Source organism: Serinus canaria, chromosome 1 (assembly GCF_022539315.1).
Source record: "Serinus canaria isolate serCan28SL12 chromosome 1, serCan2020, whole genome shotgun sequence".
Classification (NCBI taxonomy): domain Eukaryota; kingdom Metazoa; phylum Chordata; class Aves; order Passeriformes; family Fringillidae; genus Serinus; species Serinus canaria.
The window spans coordinates 93,253,188-93,268,412 of record NC_066313.1 but is presented as its reverse complement, the minus strand read 5'-3'; the positions used below and the strand labels follow the sequence as shown (position 1 = coordinate 93,268,412).

Below are 15,225 nucleotides of genomic sequence, written 5' to 3'. Positions count from 1 at the left end.
CCTGCTGGAATGAGAATTGCAGGCAGAAATGAGGAGAAATGGCACAGTAATAAAGAAACTGGAAGGGATGACAGTGAACAGGAAAACAAAACTAAGGAACATAGATGAGAAAGAATTAGGAATGTCTGGGAGAAAAGAGCTGAGGAGTTATGAATATGGTCAATGAAGAGAACTGATTGGAAAGAACCTGGGAAGATAAGATTTGGGACTAAAAGAAGTGAAAAGAGATCAAAATAGTAGGGATCAACCAAAACAGATTGGGACCTCTGATTCCCAAATTCTTTATTGCTGTTCTGTCAGAAAGTATAGCTACAAAGAGGGCTTTAATTAATTTAGTATATTAGCTATTTTTTTACTGTTTAAGGTACATTTTATAAACACTTTGGTGATCATAGTTCTGGCTTAGACTTCAGCCAGAAGCCTCTAAAGATCCCAGCCTTATCACTGCAGAATATTTTTCTCTTGTTTATCCCATGGAAAGCAATCTACTTCATTTCAAATATGGAAAATAAATACACAAACCGTAAGTCTAAAAGAGTAAATGCATTTCTTCATAGGATATATCCAATTCATCCTTCATCAAATAACCATACTAATGAAGCTGTGTAGCCTCTACTATGGTGCAGACTTGCCTTTCTTCCCTGAAAGGATAAACAAAAGTGACTTGCTTCCCATGCCTTCCAAGAGAACAATTAACACCCAAATTGACCCAAGAGAATAGGAACAAACTGCAGCCAGATCTTATGTTCCTACTTTTGTGTTCAGACTGCAAAAGTCTCAAAGGCCAATGGGCATGTTGAAAAGGGAAAATTCTATGTTGGTGACATTATATAGAGAGTTGCATGGATGCCTGCAAGACCCGCAGAAGGTAGCCTGATTTAATACGTCCATATCTCATTTTGTAAATCAGCCAAATGGTTATAGAATTTTGTCTCTGATACAATACTGCTGGATACTTCTCTACTCTGAAGGAATATCTGTAGATACTCTCACACATTGAGCTATTTGCCTTCACCTGATATCATGTCCCTGAAGTGAAATCAACAAGGAAACAGGGAAAAAAATAATCCAAACAACTATGATTTCTCTGGTGTACTCCTTCTGCAGCAGATTTTCATGTGTCTTGAAAGGATGTGCACAGAAAGCAAGAAAAATCAGATGGATGAAATTGAGTGGAACAGACAACAACAAAGAAATTCAAAGGAGCTAAAAGGGAAGGACGTGAGAAGAATGAAGCTGTGAGAATGCTGAGGGCTGTCTGCATTACACCAGGATTTCTCCTGGTGAAAACACAGGCATGTGTAGTCCTAACAGAAAAATGATAACACAAAATCAGATTAAAATTCCACTAACTAATGTTTCCTTTCTGTCCAGAGCCAATTCAAATGCTTAAGGAAAAAAAAAAAAAAAAACTGTCAAAAAATTATTTTACTAGCACAGCCTTTCAGCTTTTGGCAGTGAGCATTAAAGGCATTTTGGAGAGGACAACATTGTTATGAATATCCCTCCATGGATCTTTTAACCTTCATGGATTTGTTACAGTCTATTTTTAATTGATTAACTTGTAGTTTGGTTTGGTTTCTTGCATTGAAACAATGTGATTTTAATTTTTTAGTTCAGTAACACTCTTCAGATGTTCCTTCAGTAGGAAGGAACAGCTTTGAAGGCTTATGTTTCACATTCATCTGGCATCATTCTTCCTTCTTTTTTGCATGTGGGCCATGTGGGGCAAGTTTTAACCACTGCTTCACTTTCCCCATGATATAATAGAACTAAAAGTAGCTTCTTCCTTTCTAAGGTGGCTGATGGGTTAAGCACTCAAGAGGTTCTTAATCTCCTACAACAATAGCCACATAAGAATTTGTATTTCACATATCCTATTTCAACCTACAGTACTCAAATCACTGTATAGGGACCTATAGACATGAATACATCCACACACAGATGTGTCTATAAGCACATATACACATGTATGTGGGGTCATATACACGTCCTATTTTTTCTCCATATCTCCAAATTGCATTTTTGGGATTATAACACATATTTTCTATTAGCATTAAAAAAACATAAATATGTAAGAATAAATGAACTAAAGAAAAGCCTCAAACAGAAACAATCCACTATTTCAACAAACACTTATTTGAAGTTTTTATTTTCTTCATATACACGTCCTACTTTTTCTCCCTATCTGCAAATTGCATTTTTGGGATTATAATACATATTTTCTATTAGCATTAAAAAACCAAAAATATAAATATGTAAGAATAAATGAACTAAAGAAAAGCCTCAAACAGAGACCATCCACTATTTCAACAAACACTTATTTTAGGTTTTTATTTTCTTTATTAAAAAATGCTGGTCTAAGAGGTTTGTTTGGGTTTTTTTTTTGTTTGTTTTTGGTTTTTTTCCATCAGAATAACTGACTCAAGATATGGCTGTCAACGAATTATAGAATAACTTAAGTTGGGGACCTACAAGGATCATCAAAGTCCAACTTCTGCCCTGCACAGGACATCCCCAAGAATCACACCATGTGCCCATGAGCATTATCCAAATACTTCCTGAACTCTCAGGCTTGATGTTGTGACCACTTCCTTGGGGAGCCTGTTCCAGTGCCTAACCATCCTCTTTGTGAAGAACATTTCTCTAATATCCAACAAAACCCTTCCCTGGCACAGCTTCAGGCCATTCTCTCGAGTCTTGTCACTGATCACCAGAGAGGAGAGAACAGTGCCTGCTCCTCCTCTTACCCTCCCGAGGAAGTTCTAACTGCAATGAGGTTTGCCCTCGGTCTCCCCTTCTCCAGGATGAACAAACCAAATGATCTCAGTCAGCTCCTCATATGGCTTCTCCTCAAAGCCCTTCACCATTTTTGCTGCCATCCTCTGGACTCTCTCTAATAGTTTAATGTGTTCCTTATACTGTGGCACCCAAAAATGCCCCCAGCACTCGAGGTGAGGTCACCCCAGTGCAGAGCAGAGCAGGACAATGCCCTCCCTTGCCCAGCTGGCCATGCTGTCTCTGATGCCCCCAGGACAGGGTTGGCCTTCCTGACTGTCAGGGCACTGCTGACTCATGATCAACTTGCCATCGACCAGGACCTGCAGGTCTCTTTCCTGGCACTGCTTTCCAGCCTCTCATTTCCCAGTCTGTCCATACATCCTGAATTGCACCATCCCAGGTGCAGAATCTGGCACCTGCCCTTATTGAACTTCATATGGCTGGTGATTGCCCTGTTCTCTAATTTGCTGAGGTCTCTACAGGATTTTTCTGCCTCCAAGGAAGTGGGCAGCTCCTCCCAGTTAATCATCATCAGCAAGCTTAGTTGTTATACTTTCCATTCGTGCATTGTTTTTGAAAATGTTGAAGAGTACTGGGCCTACAGTGGAGCCCTGTGGAACCCCACTAATGACAGGTCACCGGTCACCAGTCACAGCATTCCCTGTAACCCCTTACACCTGACCCATGAGCCAGCTGCTCACCCGTCACATGATGTATTTATCCAGCTGTGTGCTGGATAATTGTCTAACTACTACAGACACATGCATCTTTACAAGAACAATTAAATGAAAGTCTTTCAAACATCTCTTCCCAACTGAATCATCTCAGCATTTTTATTAACTCTGATTAAGCAATTTATCTGCAAACTACTCTTTTAATGTAACAGAACCCTTTGAGAAAATGCTTAATATATTTTGTCCTTGAAGGTATGGTGTTTTCTGATGAAATAAGCAGCATTTAAAGATACTGTCCTCATTAAAAAAATGCTGTGTTATCCTTAGGCAGTATGCAGAAAAAAAAATTACCTTGCTTAACTGAATGCTCAAACTCCAAAAATTTCTCTAAAGTCATAAAAAAAATCATAATGTAAACAAACTAGAGAAAGCCCTGCCCTTCATAAGATTCTGCTGAGAAAATTCTTCAGCTTAGTGAGAAATGATAAAAAAAAGTAAACTTTTAAATATTAAGAAATGGTAAATTAATATTGTATTAATATTAATATGTATAAATGATTATTTTCTGGTATCAACTTAAGATTTGCTAAATTCTCTCAATTAATTCTACTATTACAAGTCGGTAATATTTGCTGAATCTTTGATGTAATATCACTGTTTTTCTGAAATTTTAAATTATATTTCAGCATGCATCTTACTCTCTCTCTCTCTATATATATATATATAAAACTATATATATATATAGAACTATATATATATATATATATATATATACTTTTGACTAAAAGTTTTCTCATTTCAAGAAAGAAATTTCACTTTATATAAGCTGGGAAAAACATTTAAACAGGTAGTCATGTTTCTAACGTGTGACTAATTATTGAATCTGAATTAAATAGAGATGAAGTCACAGAGCCCTTACCAGATCTAAGTTTATTTTAGGTATTTTTTTAAAATGGTCTCTCAAGAATTTTCTACTTTTGTCTCAACTACATTACAGAACTTAAAAGCAGTATTATTAAATAATAAACAATCTTTCTGGTAGCAAATTATAACCTGAATGGAGTAAAATATAATTTTTTGTGATATAATGTCATTATTTTATTTGTAATAAAAATCCTATATAATTTATACACATTAAAAATGCAGGTGTTAAAGTGGTAGGTCCTGCTGTCTATCCCCTGTCCCCAGCAAGCCTCTCCAGGCGAAAGGCAAGCTGAGTGAGCATTCAGGCAATGCAGTCAAACCTCCACTCAACATCACTGCAACTGGCTCAGAGATAGGGGCAAGAAAGGCTCTTTTGCAAGGTTTTATTCCAGCAGGGTAACACTGTCCCCGAAGGACAAACCTGCAGAAAGAGGCGGAACCACATGGAGCAGGCAGCTTATAAAGGGGAAGGGGTGGGGAGTGGGGCTGAGGGCTGGGCAGAGGGGCCTGGCCACCAGGGATGCCAAGCCACTGACAGGGGAGGGAGAAACCAGAGGAAATTGTGACACAAGTCCATGGGGGAGCCTGTTTTTCCCTTTGGGAGGGATGACTCTGTGGTATACAGTTAATGTTTCCAGCGCTAAGGGCTTGGGGATTGACCAAGGGGGAAGAATTCATGGAATGCTACAGCACATATTAGAGCACATACATTTTTACCCTTTTACTGTTTCACAATATTCTCTGTTAGCTAAGTGCTCATTAAAAAGTTGATTTTGGTTATGGGCTCTGGGCAGCAACATAAGAAAGATCCTAGAGATAAAACAGGTAATAATCTTACTTGCCAGTTATGCACCATCCTCAGAATTAAAAATCTTTTAAAACAAAACAAAACAAAACACAAAGCCAATAATGAGTAACCAATTACTAGTAACTATGTCATGCCACTTCCTGGAGACTAGATATAAGTATCCAAACCAATTAAAAGAAATCTTTCTTACATACTTTGAAGGCTTAGCTAAACTCCACCATTACATTTAGCTTACTTAACAGTTTTGAAAGATGTTGAGTCAGGGGTTTTTTAATATACACAGATGTTGAGTGAAATGACTATTTTTGACAATGCCTTCTTCAACAGTGTCAAGTGAACATGCAGAAGAATTTCCACTTCAGAGTTATGCAAGCAGATAAGGACTGTAAAGCTCTGCAAGACTGTGACTCTTCCACATCAAATTAATAGTTTGGTTGCATCCATTTGAATTCGACAACACAGAAACCACAGCTTCATCTCACTGACCGGTTACAAACTCTTCACCTTTGCCAAACTGCAGCCAAACTAGTCTCCTTTGAGTTTCCATTCATATTCATTGAAGTGTTTAAAAAAATTTAAATAGAAGTTCTAATTACAAGTAATACTGGATTAAAAGACTCAACCTTGCCAACACACTGCCTGTACAGGGATAGTGCACAGGCTGGAATCTGTGATCTGAAGGTTGGAATTTAAGTCCTGCTGTAAGTCACTGAAGAGACAGTAGCACAACCAACTAATTAAAACTGAATTTTATTTTTCTTTAATCTGAAAGCAGATTCTAAACCCTTTTCTCTGAAATGGTAGCCTTTGAATATCTATCAGAGGAAAACATTGAACCAAACAGAAAAACAAAACAAAACAACAACTCAAACAACCCCAACCAAATACACATCTCTCCCCTGAATTACTTAATGGAATCCTCTGGAGTCTGTCAAGATCAAAGCTTTGGATTTTATAACACCATGTTCCTCTACCTACAATCACTTTACTAGACAGAGTGATTTACCAGACAAAATTGCAGGGAAACGTCCAGTTAATTTTCTTTGCTACAGAAGGCTAGCAAGTAGCACATCAACAAAATGACCCAATATGTTATGCTATTTCCAAAATAATGCTTCATTTAAAGAAAAAAGGCATTTGAATTAGTTTGTTCTCAAAGAGTTTTTATCTTTATACCAGTTCTATTGTTATTTATACTTTCATTATGATAACACTTAAGGGCTCTCAATATTGCTGATTGTACCAAAAAGAAAAATTAAGACGAGGCTAAATTCAACCAATAGTGATTTTACCCATGTACAACTTAAGTACCTATCTAAGTGCCCACAGCAAATAGATACTCATGGTGCAAACCATGAGTGAAAATCCCTGTGAATTTATTCATCTTCAGGTAAGGCATTTAGTCTGAGCTAATTACCTAAGCTTTGTTTTTAATCAGTAGGAAGATACAGGCACCTTAAGAGTTTTTTCTTAAGACGGGTATAAAGAAATTTTGAAAGGAATGCTCATGACCTCTTTCCACAGACTAGAAAGCCTTAAGACCTAGTTTAGACTAGATTTATACAAAAGTAATAATTACATGAAATAAATTCCACCCTGTTGATGGGTTGTCTGTATGCTCTCAGCATGAAATATGGAAAAAATCCCTTTTTGTAATAAAAAACCATGAAGATTTCAATTAGTATGATGTACTCTATCAAGCTTACCGGTGTAACAATTTCTTATTCTGTGAGTAGTAATTCCTACTAGAAATCTAAGAACTGGGGACAATTCCTCAGGAGTATTAGTAGTGAAATTTTCCTCCGAGGGATTCATTTAAGTATTTTTCCTTTCCAGACTGTATAGCAATATGATGAATATTCCATCTTAAATATTTTATTCTTTCATTACTCTTAAACAAAAGAGACAAGAGTGATCAATTCAACAGCAATGATTATTTTATATGAATATTGGTAATTCTCTAACCAAAGTCAGCTGGAGCCAACAAGTGTTTTGGTTGCAGTCACAAATCTGATTGGAAAAATAAACTTTATTTTGACATAGTTCTAAAAGAACAGAATTTATTCAAGCAGGATATCAAGAAGCTCTTGTCAGAGGTGACCAGACAACAGACTGTGAGCTCAGCCCATATACTCCCTGCCCACTTTTCTACAAGTGACATATACATGGCAACCAAAACAGCCTGGGACTTGCCCATGATCACTAGATCCTGATACTTTCCTTCATGAGGTCCTTGTCACAGAAGAAAAACCACCTCAGTTCCTGATACATGGTAAGAAAAAGTCTGTTACTTTCCATGGGCACTGTTCAGCAAGTCACATGGACATTGAACATTATGGTCATGACACCACTCACATGTACAAGTATCTTCCATGTTCTCCTGACTCCCATCACACATGGGAAATTCATTCATTCCAATCATAGAACAGTCATGCAAATATTTGTCCTGTCACATAAGAGGTAGAAGAAGAGGAAGTAGGTTGTTTTAACAGTGGAGGTGCACTCTAGGGGATGCCTCTTTGAGGACAGACCAGGAACTGCTCGGTGCTGATCAGTTCTGCAAGGGACCCACTGCTGATCACAGGCGAGCCCTTAGGGAAACATATTTAAGAAATGACAAAAATACTGGGGGATGGGGAGGAGGAACAGAGAGAGAAGGCTGTGAGCAGCAGTGGGAGAGGAAGAAGAAAGAACAAAAAGACCAGAGCAGTAGGAAGTGTCTCACACTGGATCAGGAATGTGCTCAAAGGCACTGTGGTCTGTGGAGCAACAACAACTAGCATTAGGCAACTGCCAAGCACTGACCACAGCCACCCAGTGTGTGCCACCCAGTGCCTCCCTGAAGGGACTGTGCACAACCTGCAGCAGTAACACATGAGGACATGTCTGAAGTGAAGGTGCGGAGACTAGGAGAGTGAAAGAGAGGTATCTGAAGCTGAACCTGGGGAGTGGGAATAAAACTGTTTTTCCTGTAAAATTAAATGTTTGTCCTTTTTTTTGTTTTGTTTTGTTTCCCAATACTGCAACTAATTAAATATTTATGCTACCTATCAATAAGTTAACTTGTATTCTCCAAGCGGTTTTGCCTGTTACAGGGATTTTCCTGTCTTCATTTCACCACCAGTTTTTTTACTTGCATTCCTACTAATTTTTCCCCATATCCCTGGGGTAGGAAGGCAGGGAGTGAGCAGCTGTTTGAGTTCTTGGCTGTTAGCCAGGGCCAACCCACCACATTTAAAATTAAAAAGGATAAATTAATCCAATGGCAAATTACTTTCATTGATTACCAAGAGCCAAAAATTTCTTTGCTGTTCCTGAAACCATCTAGATCTAAAAGTGAACTTTTTACCAGGGAGGGGAATGGCAAAGCTTATTACGCAAAAAAAACCGCCAAAACTTAAGACCAACTGACATATGATGTTGCTGCTATAAGCAGGAGGCTCACAGGACATAAACAAACATCTTCTCCTTCCTCTTAATTTGCATGGGTAAGAGACATCAAAAATAGACAAGTAGTAGTTTATTAAAGACCAAGCTCCTTCCCTGCAGTTTCTAAAACCGGAAAATCTGGTTTATGTTACTTTTGTGCTACAACTAATATTCATGGAATGTTGTCGTCATTCTGCAAATAGTTACGAATGAAATTGTTTGGAATGTTTTTTGACAAAAGTCATTCTAGCAGGAAAAAAAAGTGGGTTTAAACCAAAAAAAAAAGTCCTTTCTTTTTTAAATGAGGCAATTTAAAAAAGAAATTACTCTCCCTTGCTTTTAAACACGAAAAATAGCCTGTTTAGCACTTACAAGGAGAAAGCAAACCATGAACTGCTTTTTTTGTTCTTTTAGGCTGGGAGATATTTTTACTGCATTATTTTACTTGTGTTAAAAGATTAACTCTCAAATTACCAAATTTTTAGCACCAAATACAAAATTAAAACAAAGATAATAGCTTTATATATTCACCATTTCTATTTTCCCCTCAAAAAACATAATGAAAAAAGAGCTTTAGAAAAGGGGAGGGGGGGGGGGAGTAAGATGGTAAGTAATTTTCTAACCACCTTTAATGATGAGGTACTCCACTAGCATTATTCACTAAATATAAAAGCATGAAACAGTTTAAAAACAAAATACAATCACTGCAAAACAAAATTGAAAACAATATGTAAGGATCAAGAAATTAGGAGGTCTCACAAACCAGGAAAATTTTTACCCTAGAAAGAACATTTATACAATTAAGAAAAGAAGGATGATGAGCTGCATAGTGGCTATATAGCAGTTTGACTGCAAACTACATAGATCAAGAGTCTGCTAAAAAGGCAGCAGACAAAAGGCAAAGACATTTACAAAACAAGACATATACACATTAAGCAAATCTGTATCCCAATTCCAATGATTTGATCATTTGCTAATTTCAGTAATTCTACAAGAGAATTACTGACGTTCCCATCAATTAAAAAAAAAAATGTGTCCAGACTTAGCTTGGCAAAATATTTGAGGGATAGACTTTAAACATCATAGGATTAAGTAAAAAATAAAATGAATGTCTTAAAATGAAGGATACCGAAGCAGCATATAATTCTAAGACAAAAAATATATGTATACAATACAAGAAGAGGCTAAGTGGATTCTTGGAGACAGACAGAAAATAAAAATACCTGAATAAACTGTAGAAATGCAAATATTATATCACAGCAATACAGGAAAAACAGCAATTTAAGCCAGAGGTATCTGGGTTTGTTCTGCCCTGTGTAAGTAGGAAACACTTGCTCCTTCCCTTCCTTCCTCCCCTTCCTCTTCTCTAGCTATTTACTTCTTGCTTACATAGGAACTCTATGAAACTTGTAAATTCTTGCTGTTAAAACAGAACAGCATTTTTTTTGCACATAGTAGCTGAGGCAAAATCCAACATGACAAAATGAAAATTATCAGTATCTCAAAACTATAGGAATTTATTTCATTTTCACCTTATTTTGTACATTTTAAGATCATAAATAAACTAAAAAGTATTCAGAAAAGGCATTTTTCTATTTTCTTATGGCACACCTTTTCTTGTGGTACACCAGCATTAGCTTTTCCATTAACATTTGAAAGTTTCTCAGTAATAGCTCCAGGGGTCTCATTATCTTTTGGCTTGGTCTAGAGCATGCTGCCAGTATTTCTGAAGCAAATAATGCGCTTTTCCAACTGCATGAGAATGTTTTTAAATAAGTTTTAAAGAAAATATGTTTTCCTTTGCTTTGTGCCTTTAGGTACAACACAACCTTATGTTTTTAAAGGATGGATTCTGTTCATCAGTGAGAAAGAACATATCAATTCCTCTGTCCAAAATGCCTTTTCTCAGGACAAAACTTTACCGCTATTATTAGACAGCTGCTATACTAGAGAACATACCCAGTTGTCTATTACAACAACAGAGGACCTGGACATGTGATGCTAAGAGTTACTCTTGTAAGTTACTAACCCATGTCAATAGCTTCTAGTTTTCTTCATCATAATAGTCAGTTCTGTCAGCAGCGCAGAATATAAATAATAACAGAGCAAAACAGATCTGTTTGAGATCTGTACCCTAAAATTTTCTTATAAGTATGGCTAGTCATCTGATTATTTAGCATGGTAGACAAAAAGAAGAAAACAAGATCAGTGTCATTGCATACTGAAGCTGTTCAAACTTGTGTGTTCAAAGCCTAGAGTGCCATAGCCACAATTCTTGTCAAGAACGTCTTAAAAAGCCATCTCAGTTGTCCTGTAGTCGTGCTCTCAACTTCTCACCTAAACTAATCTTATTTCATTCATCCTCATCCCCAAACTTCTGCTCATACAATCAAGAAGCCACCCCACAAACTCTTCTGCAATCCTTATCTTTCTAAACCCTGCTCTACCCTATTTCAAATCCCTTCTTACTCAAGAATCCCGTATCAGTGTGCCATCGATGTAAACTGAGGCTAAATACCTTTTGGACGCAGTGGCTCGACTCCTCCAATTCTGCTTGCCCAGGTGCTGCTATTGTGACTGCCTCTCTAGCACTTAGCTCTCAGTGCTGCTGTGCCTCGCTGCCTGCCTCCTCCATGACTTCCCTCAACATGGGCTCTTCCACGAGCCAGCAGCACACAGTGCTCCCTACTGGCAACTGGGGCTCTCCTCTGTGTTAGCGCAGCCTCAGCTGTTGGACTGATGGGGCTTTAACACAGATTTACTAAAATCCACCTACACAGCATCCTGAGGGCAAAAGTAAAATACATGTTTGTGAGAAAACAGGATGCATGGAATACATATTATTAATGAGTCACTGCAAAACTGCGTATCAAGCAATATGTATGGTCAGATTCTGCTCCAACGCGTGTTTTGGTCTCTTTCATCTTCCTTCTTCTTGTCTCCGTATGGTTGCTCAAATGCAATTTTTTTGTTTAAGCCTGTCAGATACAACCTATCCAGAAGTGATGAATTTTCTTACATTTTTCCTTTCTCTGTTACACTTTCCCATTCTCCTCTATCTCTCAGATTTCTCTAACAGATAGTCTCCCCTCAGTAGCTGTGTTTACTTCCAGTTTGCAAGTTGAATGTATACAAGGTTACAAAGGAAAAGATTAGATTCATTTAAAACCCTTTAAAAGTTACTTCCACCTTTGAACTGAATGGACTTTTTCAGATTACATACTGCACATGAACAAGTCACTTGAAAACTACAAACTTATTTCAGAACCTACCCCCCTCCAAAACCATTTAACAATTCATTTCCATTTGATCCTTGAAACAGACTCCATAATCAAAATTACATAAACTTTATACATTACTTTTTAAACAACCAGAGCTTAAGTGCTAAGAAAAAACTACTGTGGCACAGCTGGAAAATCTTCTAGTTCATAAAGACCCTGCTTTCTATTTTCTTCAAAATGCTTTCACAATTAAAGTAATGCTTATACTCTTTTTAATCTGTTCAAAGCAGGGAATGTTCTACTCCATTGCAATACCTGATAACAAAGTGCATTCTGTTACAAAATAATTTGCCATTATATTTGATAATATCTTCTAGACATGAGGGTATGGTTTCAGCAATCTCTTCTTCATTGTAAAAAATACATTGTATTAAGTTAATGCAGAAAAGACAACATTGAATATGTTATTATTTCTCATAATTGCTAACTTCCTGTCAAGAAGAATTTCTTTGAGCTGTGAAAGAATATGAACTCAAACTACATATTACCCCAATGTTTACAATTTAAACTATATGTAAGTGACAGACTTTGGGGCAGAAAACGTGTTTTACCTTCCAGCATGGAATTGTTTCAGTTTTTGCCTCTCCTATGCAAACAAGACGGCTGTACATTTATCAGTATATGGGTACAAAGTCCAGTCATGTGAAGTGAAACAGAAGAGTGGAGGGGAAGAAGGACAACACTGAAAAAGATAATTTATATAAGACTGACAGGATTTCTTGAGAAGACACTGCTTCACTAGTATGAAACAATTTTAGCATGTTCTCATAATGGATATAGAGATATGCCTAACCAAGATGCTTATTTTAGTTTGTTACTAAAGATCTCCTGTTAGAGAAATCTCCTGTTAGACTTTTTCATTAATTTGCACAGTATTTTTGAAAAACAAGGGCTATGCCAGAATCTCAAGTATATTTCTGCCTTCTGTACACATGGGAAGCATTCCTACAGAGTATCTACATAGCAATTTTATACAAATTACACTGAAACACCTTTTAAAGTATAATTTCAGATCAGGGTTTTTCAAACTTTTCCACTGGAGGCACAGAATGTTTTGAGATTCTCTTTTTATAAATACCATCCACTATAGCCCATCCTGGTTTCTTTAATATGCATTGTCTTAAAAACTGTATGTGCTCCCAGAAAATGACTGCTTCCAGAAAGCCCAAAAACCCTAACATGAAAAATCATTCATTAAACTTCAAAAAGTCCTAGCTAATTGACATATTGCCTTCCTTCTTAGCTACTGTTTCCCCTCACCCCAATTTATGTATTTGCCATGAGGAAATTTGATCAGGAAGAGAAAGATGGATGTCCAAAGATTTGTGACAATCACTGCTGATGAAACTTAACAGAATCCAAGACTTACAACCTAAGTATGAAATTTTACTTTTCATCCAGGCAAAACCTAAGAGCTCAAAATGACTGTGAGGAATCAAATTGAACCAAGATTTTTGAAGAGCTGCCTAAATGCAAAGTTTAAATTATATTTTTCTGTGGCTCAGGAAATCAGTACAGCTTGTCCTGAGCTTTCCTCTGCATTTTCCTCTATTTTAAAGTAACATTCCACTTTAAAAACTTTGAAAGAATTTAAAATTACCAACCTTTTTGCTATCTCAAATGCTGATAAGAAATGCTAGTCCTATCTTAAGCCTTTGAAAAACAGCACTATTGTCTTGCATTTATTCAAAGCTTTAGTAAGTAAATATAAAAACCATTTTTAAAAACTTTTGTCAATCTCTCTAAAATAAATAGCCAATTACTTTTTAATCCCTTTGATTAATTATATTTTTAGATTAATATTTTAGAAGGTATTACAAAAACCCCTGTATATGGACAAAAGAAGCAGTACTAGAGATACAACAGATGAGAAGCAACATCCACTGACAAAACACATTTCTTGCAACTCTTAGATGCATAATAGTAACTACTTACAGTAAATTTTGTTACAACAAATTTATTGACATTCATTCAAAACCTTATGATTATGTAAATTAGAAGAAAGTAATGATAAAACATGGATATGTATGACAAAATATAGATAAAATTAATGAAAGGCAGACTTGTCTATGCAAATTAGCATGACAATTTAAGGCATTTGATATGGAAAACCAAAATGCAGTGTATAAAGATCTATTCATTCTAACTATAACAGTATGCAAAAAAATTACAATGAGGTAATGAGTGCAAAAATAAACATCCTCTCATATGTGAGTACTGAATGAAGACTGAATAAAGAGGCTTTGTTTGTTTGGGTTTCTTTTCCGTGTTTGATTAAACATCACTAAAGGGTGCTAAAGTGACAATTACTGCCTGACTTCATAGCTTAAGCAGGAGTGAAAACTGAAATGCCAACAGGGAAGGCTGCATTTAGGCATGGCCAATAGAGTACTACATCACCCAGTAATGTATTCTCCAATGATCCATGTTACTTAATGGATTATATTCTCCATTTTGGCCAACAAGTGTTTTTGTGATTTGGTTTTTTCCACACAGAAACACAGAGTCAGACATGAACACAGAGTCTACTTTTTTTCATTCATAATATGTTAGAAACATTATTTTTTAAGGTACTTTGGACTTTTGGTCACAAGTTGGGAGTCAGTATCTACCAATTCATTTATTAATGTTCATCTGTATAAAAGAGCTCAATTTATTGAACTGGTAAAGGAAATTATGGTTTTAATTAGTGTTTGGGATTAAAAGGAGGAAGAAAGATTCATGACTAAATTTACACTGGAATTTAGTGGTAAGGCAGAGCAGCAGCAAGTCAGACCCTTTGTTTCAGTTCATCAAAACATCTCTGCCAAAGTTTCAGAAGTTTAGGAACCTACTTTACCATACTACTAAATGTTCATCTACCATGTACGGTCTTGGTAAAAACAAAACATGATACACTGCTATCTCAGCCTGCCTGGATGTTGGTGCACTTGTAAATGCTTCTGATTCCACAAAATCTGTGAATACAAACTTGAATTTTACCTAGAGTCAAATGAAATATAGCAGCAACAGAGCTAAGATGAAACAAAGGGTATTTGTTAACTTATCATAATGAAACCCAAGGTATATAGCTAATTTCAAAGGATATTTTTGACAGACATTTACCCAGAATTTAAAGATAACAGTTTTGGTGTTCTAGGGACTATAAACAAATTGGATTATTGGATTCTAGAGAACATTAAAAAACCTTCAGTGAGAAAAGATGCTTAAACTTCATTCTTCAGCTTAGTCCAAAAAAACATTTGCAAGTTTCCCTCTGAAAATTGTGTAGTCATGTAGGTATCTTGATAGAAAGTCATTACAGGAACTTGTAAAATCTGTGGATTGC

The 15,225-nt window shown here is 36.4% G+C and overlaps 1 protein-coding gene across 5 annotated transcripts in view; it reads right to left on the bottom strand.

The window, feature by feature from the left end:
- The window catches only part of STS (steroid sulfatase), a 110,102-nt gene that overhangs the window by 86,866 nt on the left and 8,011 nt on the right, over positions 1–15,225 (bottom strand). The window contains exon 1 of one of the 5 annotated variants that reach the window (XM_018909003.3): positions 11,135–11,329. The exons of the other annotated variants lie outside the window; for them this stretch is intronic. The gene's annotated coding sequence lies outside the window, so the exon portion shown is untranslated. Of the gene's footprint in view, positions 1–11,134; positions 11,330–15,225 lie in introns of those variants that run through there. 5 annotated transcript variants of the gene reach the window in all.